The sequence below is a fragment of the Dermochelys coriacea genome, chromosome 5 (genome assembly GCF_009764565.3).
Source record: "Dermochelys coriacea isolate rDerCor1 chromosome 5, rDerCor1.pri.v4, whole genome shotgun sequence".
Lineage (NCBI taxonomy): Eukaryota > Metazoa > Chordata > Testudines > Dermochelyidae > Dermochelys > Dermochelys coriacea.
Window position 1 is genome coordinate 129,119,978 of NC_050072.1, and position 6,327 is coordinate 129,126,304.

At 47.0% G+C, this 6,327-nt stretch overlaps 1 long non-coding RNA gene across 1 annotated transcript; it reads right to left on the reverse strand.

Moving 5' to 3' along the window:
- Positions 1–1,784: 1,784 nt before the first annotated feature.
- Positions 1,785–5,928, reverse strand: LOC119856075. Its single transcript, XR_005293144.2, has 3 exons — positions 5,804–5,928; positions 4,873–4,915; positions 1,785–3,899 (listed from the first exon to the last, which is right to left on the reverse strand). It is a non-coding gene; the product is annotated as an uncharacterized LOC119856075 (long non-coding RNA).
- Between the last annotated feature and the right edge of the window lie 399 nt (positions 5,929–6,327).

The window sequence follows — 6,327 nt, forward strand, 5'->3', positions numbered from 1 at the left end:
ATTAATCTTTAATTCCTGAAGACTCCAGGCCAATCCTGGACGGTTAGCAACCCTAATAGAAGTGTGAGGCTGGAATCAAAAAAAGTTAGGATGGCAACTGCAATGGTGTTCAGTCACCTAAGTCGGGGTGGGAAAACTTTTTGGCCTGAGGGCCACATCGGGGTATGGAAATTGTATGGACGGCCATGAATGCTCACAAAATTGAGGGTAGGGGTGTGGTAGAGGGTGAGGGCTCTGGGGTGAGGCCAGAAATGAGGAGTTCAGGGTGGGAGGGGACTCTGGGTTGGAGTGGGGGGGGGATGAGGGGTTTGGGGTGCAGGAGGGGGCTCCATGCTGGGACCAAGGGGTTCAGAGGGTGGGAGGGGGATCAGGGCTGGGGCAGGGGGTTGGTGTGAGGGAGGGGTGTGAGGGCTCCATCTGGAGGTGCAAGCTCTGGGGTGGGACTGGGGATGAGAGGTTTGAGGTGTAGGAGGGTGCTCCAGGCTGGGACCCATGGGTTCGGAGGAGGATCAGGGATGGGGCAGGCTGCTGGGGCACAGGGGGAGGGTGAAGGCTCTGGCTGGGGGTGCAGGCTCTGGGGTGGCGGATGGGATTAGGGTCTTGGGGTACAAGAGTGGGCTCTGGGCTGGGATTGAGGAGTTCAGAGGGCAGGAAGGGGATCAGGGCTGTGGCAGGGGATTGGGGCGCAGGGGGGAGCTCAGTGTGCAGGCTCCAGGTGGCACTTATCGCAAGCAGCTCCCTGAAGCATGTCCCCCCTCCAGCTCCGAGGCACAGCCAGGCAACTCTGTGCACTGCCCTGTCCACAGGCACCACCCCTACAGCTCCCATTGGCCAGGAACCACAGCCAGTGGGAGCTGCGGGGGCAGAGCCTGCGGATGGGGTGGTGCCTTTGGACGGGGCAGCATGCAGAGCCACTTGGGCACGCCGCTGCATACTACATAGGAGCTGGAGGGGGGTCATGCCGGCTGCTTCCTAGGAGCCATGCAGAGCGGGGAAGCCCCAACCCTGCTCCCCGCCTGGTGTGCCAGAGTGGGGCAAACCCCCAACCCCACTCCCCGGCGGGAGCTGAGGGCCAGATTAAATGGCCTGATATGCCGAATGTGGCTCGCAGGCTGTAGTTTGCCCATCCCTGACCTAAGTCCTTTGACGAATCTAGCCCTAGGAACCTCAATACCTTCATAGATCCAGGCCTCCAACATCTGACCTCTGCAGTAACTGAACTCCATCAATGAAGCTTGTGCATTCTGTAAGTCAAATAGCTGGGATAAAAAATAAACACAAAGGAGTTGGGCCTAAAAATCCACCCTCTGTCATGACAATATTGAAAAATTAGAGCCTGCGACCGTTCGAAAAAAATCTAAAGATGCAACACAAACCATGCAAAGTACCATCAGGTTAATCCCATCACAAGTGTCAGATTCCACATGGCCTGTAAACCCGGGGTGTCAGAGAATAGTGGCTCGCATCAAGCTTTTAAGATCTGTCAAGGGAATACCTGTTTATATTACAGTCAAACATGATATTCATAAATTGGTCATAGTACAGGTGTTCCATGTCATCTTCCAAATTTCCAACCCTAAGTGGACTGGAAAGGTTGGTAACCCCGATGCACAGTAAGCATTATAGCTCTTGTCCAGCAAAGCACATGTTTTAGTCTCATTGATGTCAACGGGAAAGCACGTCTTTATATACAGGGGGAAAAACTGAACATCAGGATGAATGAAAACCGAGTACCTCTGAACAGTATATACAAATAGGAGATAAAGACAACAATTGTATGTACAACACCATGTGCCAACCACAGATGATAAGAAGGAATTGAAGGGATGGACAAGGCTGCACCACCCTCCAGACTGTCAGCTCCAGGCATGAGGGAAAGCTGCTAGTAAAAACTCTCTGGCATCGGTACATGGGATGCACACACCCTCCATTGGAATGGGCATACACAAGCACTCACAAAACTACTCCACCAACCAAGACCTTCAGGATGAAAATTCCAATAATAGGACTAAAGTCAATGTCTAACTGACAGTAGCAGGTCAGAGGCCATTTAAAGACTGGGGAACTATTTCACAGCTGGCCCAACTCTCAGAAATGTCAATGGAAGTCATGCCTGGTTTTGATAGGTGTGAATTTGGCCCATGGTATTGTGTCAATGGGAGTTAGTACTTCTGAGACTGTCAGCTATAATACTCACATTCCCTAACAGCATTTGACTCTGCTTTAGCAAACTGAGCAAGACACAGTGTATAATTTCTATTTGTTAGTTTTTCTCTTTAGCTTTCTCGGTTTTATGAAGAGACGATAATGACAAATCTGCAGTTCTACAGTGCTGTCTGCACCTCTAGGATTTTCAGTCTCAGAGAACACAACTTTTTTTTTAATTAGTAAATGGTTTGCTAATGATTGAAAAGCTGCACCTGAGAGTTTATAAAATGGCCACTGTTATTTCCAAGCTTACTTTTTTCCTGATGTGTCATCTGGGGTTTTGTTGTTTTTTTCCTATCTATCCCTTGGACTTCTAGGGATATGTTAAAAAATTCTGCTAGGTGGTCAGAGGACATCTTGAGGTTATTAATTACGAGTAGTTCCCATTTGTATAGAATGGCAGGGCGTGTTATGACAGCACAGAACTTTTTGTAGTTCCAGTGTTCCCTCAGTGCAGGCCATTGGCACAGAAAAGAAATCATATCTCATTTAAGTCCTAACAAATTGTGTAGTGCTTCTCATTAAAATACACTTATTTTTCTATCTTCTATTCTAGAAATGCTGTATTCTTGTAGTCAAATGTGGCACATGAATGAGTCAGCCATAGTAATTAATTTCAGCAATTGTACTTTGGAACAGGAAGCTGAATAGCCAAAGGAAGAACTAATTTAATTAGTACAAATTGGATTACTGGATTATTTGTCCATAATGTTAACATCTCAGTTCCTTTTTTGATTGAGTCAAATGTATGTCTTCTGGATTTGGAGCCCTTATCAGTTTACATTTAACAATCTTATGCAATCAATATTGATGCCTAGGTATTTGAAATTGTCATGCATGGAGGACAACTTCTTTTGATTGGCAAAACAAATGTATTAACTATTAGCATTTACACCTCTTACCCAGTCAAATAGTGAGGCTCAACTTGACCTTGTAAGTTTGATAACATATAGGAGAGAGAAGGAAGTTTTCTCAGGTAGGACTTGCATCATCTAATTCCTGACTCTTACAGCCCTCAGAGTCCCCTCAGCACATGGTATGGAGTCACTGAATAATGTTCCTAAAGTTCTCCTGGTTGAACAATATGAAGAGTTCAAGGAGAGACTAAAGAACATGATGGCAGCAAGAAAGAGAAGGGCCCAGGGAACTGTTCTGTCACAGGAGGCAGAAAAAGAAAAATAAATTAAATCAGAGAGCTCCGGAGATGAAACCAAAATGAAAAGCTGGGATGTTTGGGCTTAATAAACATAGTAGAGCTTTTGATCATGCAATGTACTAAGCATCTTCTGTGAGGTCCAAGTGCCCTCAACCCCAACTATGCCCTGATTTTCAGCAAAGCAATTCATTTTAAGAGCATGCTTACTTCTAGTGAAGTCAATGGAACTGAACTATGTGTTTTGCTGAAGCAGGGCCTGAGGTAGGAGCTAAGATTCTCAGCATCTTGTCGGACCTGCGCAAAGATACCAACATCATTATCCATGCTTTTCCAGACATATCTGGAATGTTCTTCCAGGATTGCAGCCACTGAGCTGAGAATTGCAGAGATGACTTGACCTCAGGATCCAACTTGGCCAGAATGTTTGGCGAGAGACATAAGTTGTGCAGCAGAGTGAATATCTGGAGAGTTGAGATTCCAGGTGCAGCAGAAGGGAAAAACCCAACAGGTTCTTTCATCACTGGCTCCCAATGTGCTGAAAGTAAGAGACTAAATTAAAAAGTGGTCCAAGGGCTTAAAACACTTGTATCCTTCCCGGAGAATACAGAAAAGGGGGGGGGGGGGGGTGAGGGATACAATGAGACATATAAACTTGCCGACAATCAAACACACAGAAGCAGTCAATGAGGCCAACCAGAAGGGGTGCAAAGGGAAGTGGTTTCTCATTTCATTTTCAGAAGGAGAAAGTTATTCTTCTCTGCCATGCAACAGCTGAGTTTAAGGCGTGAAGTCCATGATGTGCTGTTTACCCAGCATGAAAAAAAGAATTTCCAGTGGAAAGATGGAGGAGAAGAAAGCTTCAAAGGACTGCAGTGGGTTAAAGATTTAGAGAGATAAATGCAATAAAGGTAAATTCATTCTGGAAAATAAATGGTGTTTTTTCCTTAGGTGGGGAAATGCCCACCAGACAATTCCAAACACAAGATTTTAATTGCTTCCTTTGATTTAATCAAGTGAGAGGAATAGATTTAAAATAAGGACTGAAGTATCTTGATAGACAGAGGGACTGCAAGTGAATAAATTGCTGTGGCTTTTTATCAATGATCTAGATATATACTTCATCTATGCGGCAAAATATCCAAGCATGATATGCAGAATGAAATATGAAAGGAAAATAAACAGTCAGATATTGCCAGTTGTGGCATTTTGGAAAAGGAGCAGAAACAAATGGTAAACATATTGGAACTATAGGAGAGGAACTGAAAGGTCTGCAAAGGGTGAAAGAGAGAAAATTTGAGAGTGGAGAAAATAACAAAGAAAAGGATTTCATTTTAAGTGGTCTCCTATGGCATGTGTGAACCCCTTATGCTAAGCAATCTGTCCCACCTTGTATTTAGCTCAGACACTGGGATTACCTTTCCAGACCTGAAGAAGAACTCTGTGAAACTAGAAAGCTTGTCTCTCTCACCAACAGAAATTGGTCCAGTAAGAGAGATTCCCTCACTCACCTGGTCTCTCTCATCTCCTGGGACCAACAAGGCTACAGCAACACTGTAAACAAAGCAAAGAAAAAGCAGAAACAATGACCAAAGCCCGATGCCAATGGGGTTCAGGTAGCACAGACTCCTCCATCCACAGTTGTGTAACTAGATCAAGAAAAATATGCAGGAGGACTTGTCAAAGAGAGAGACAGCTCATGGTGCAATAGGAGGGCACTGCTTCAGAGAGGGCCAGAGGTGGGCCAGATAACAGGGATTAGGGAACCCAAACCTCAGCTACCTCCTCCTAACTGACCCCTAGGACTCAAGCACAATCTAACCAGGAGTGCAATTGACAGATGCCCTCAGTTCTCCTGAACCACAGCCGCTTGTGCTCTTTCCTTTCGTTCTCATTCAGTCCTGCACAATCTGTTGACACTCAAGTGGGGCAGAGTCTTCCCTTCAGAAGGGCAAAGTACTTGCAGAACCCTGTGAATAGGAGCCCAAGGAGCAGGTGCAGCGTTCCCCCATCAGGGGAGGGGCTCGCCACGACACAGTGTGCTCCCCGAGGATTCACAGGGATGCGCACTCTCCTCTCTGCAGAGCTTGAAGCATTCATTTGCAAGAGGAATCGATCCTCCATTCAGCATCCCCTGCTCTTGGCAGCATCAGGAGTCACTCTCCGAATGGCTCCCCACCTCCCATTACAACGACAGGCTGCCCCTCTCTGAAGGCATGGGTAGGTAATTTCTGCTGGGGCATGTCAGCTGAGCTGCCAGGGTAGCAAGCCACATAAAGCAGCTGCTTTCCCACCTTGCGCCCCAATTCCAGCCTGACATAGGACTCCCAAAGCCCATGAATCCCCACTGTGCAACGGTCATGGGAAGGACTCTCACAGCAGCAGGAGAGACGCTCGTTTGTATTATGGTAGCACCCAAAGGCTTAAGATCAACGTGCTAACCTGCTGTAGCGAGAGAGATTCCCTGCCCCAAAAGGATGTGTAGCAAAGACTGCATTCTCCCCATCTCCATGAACCGCGGTCTCTTCATGCATCGCCCTGCTCCTTCGCTCCTCCCTCGCCGTGCTGCAGAAAGACACATCTGACCCGTAGTGTATATCAGAGGCTAGCCACTGGAAGGCATCCCCCTGTAGAGTCCGTGCCACCACAGCTGCACTTTGCTACTGTAATTCAAGCTTGTTAGCTCAGGTATGTCTACGAGGTCAGCGGTCACGTTTCTGATTGCAGGGTAGACATACCTTCAAGTGTTTCTGCTTTACTCAGATCCTGTCTCCTGTGTGTCTGTTGTCCTGAGAACTCAACGGCAACAACCAGAGCACAGGCAATGACCGTTCATTGCAGCTGCCCTCCAGCACCCATCAAAGCACAGCGTCGCAAGGGGTTTGACAGCATTGCAGTAAACGACAAGAGCAGACAACCGCATGCTTGGCTGCCACACTGTGGCCTCACTGCGGTGCAGATTGCGA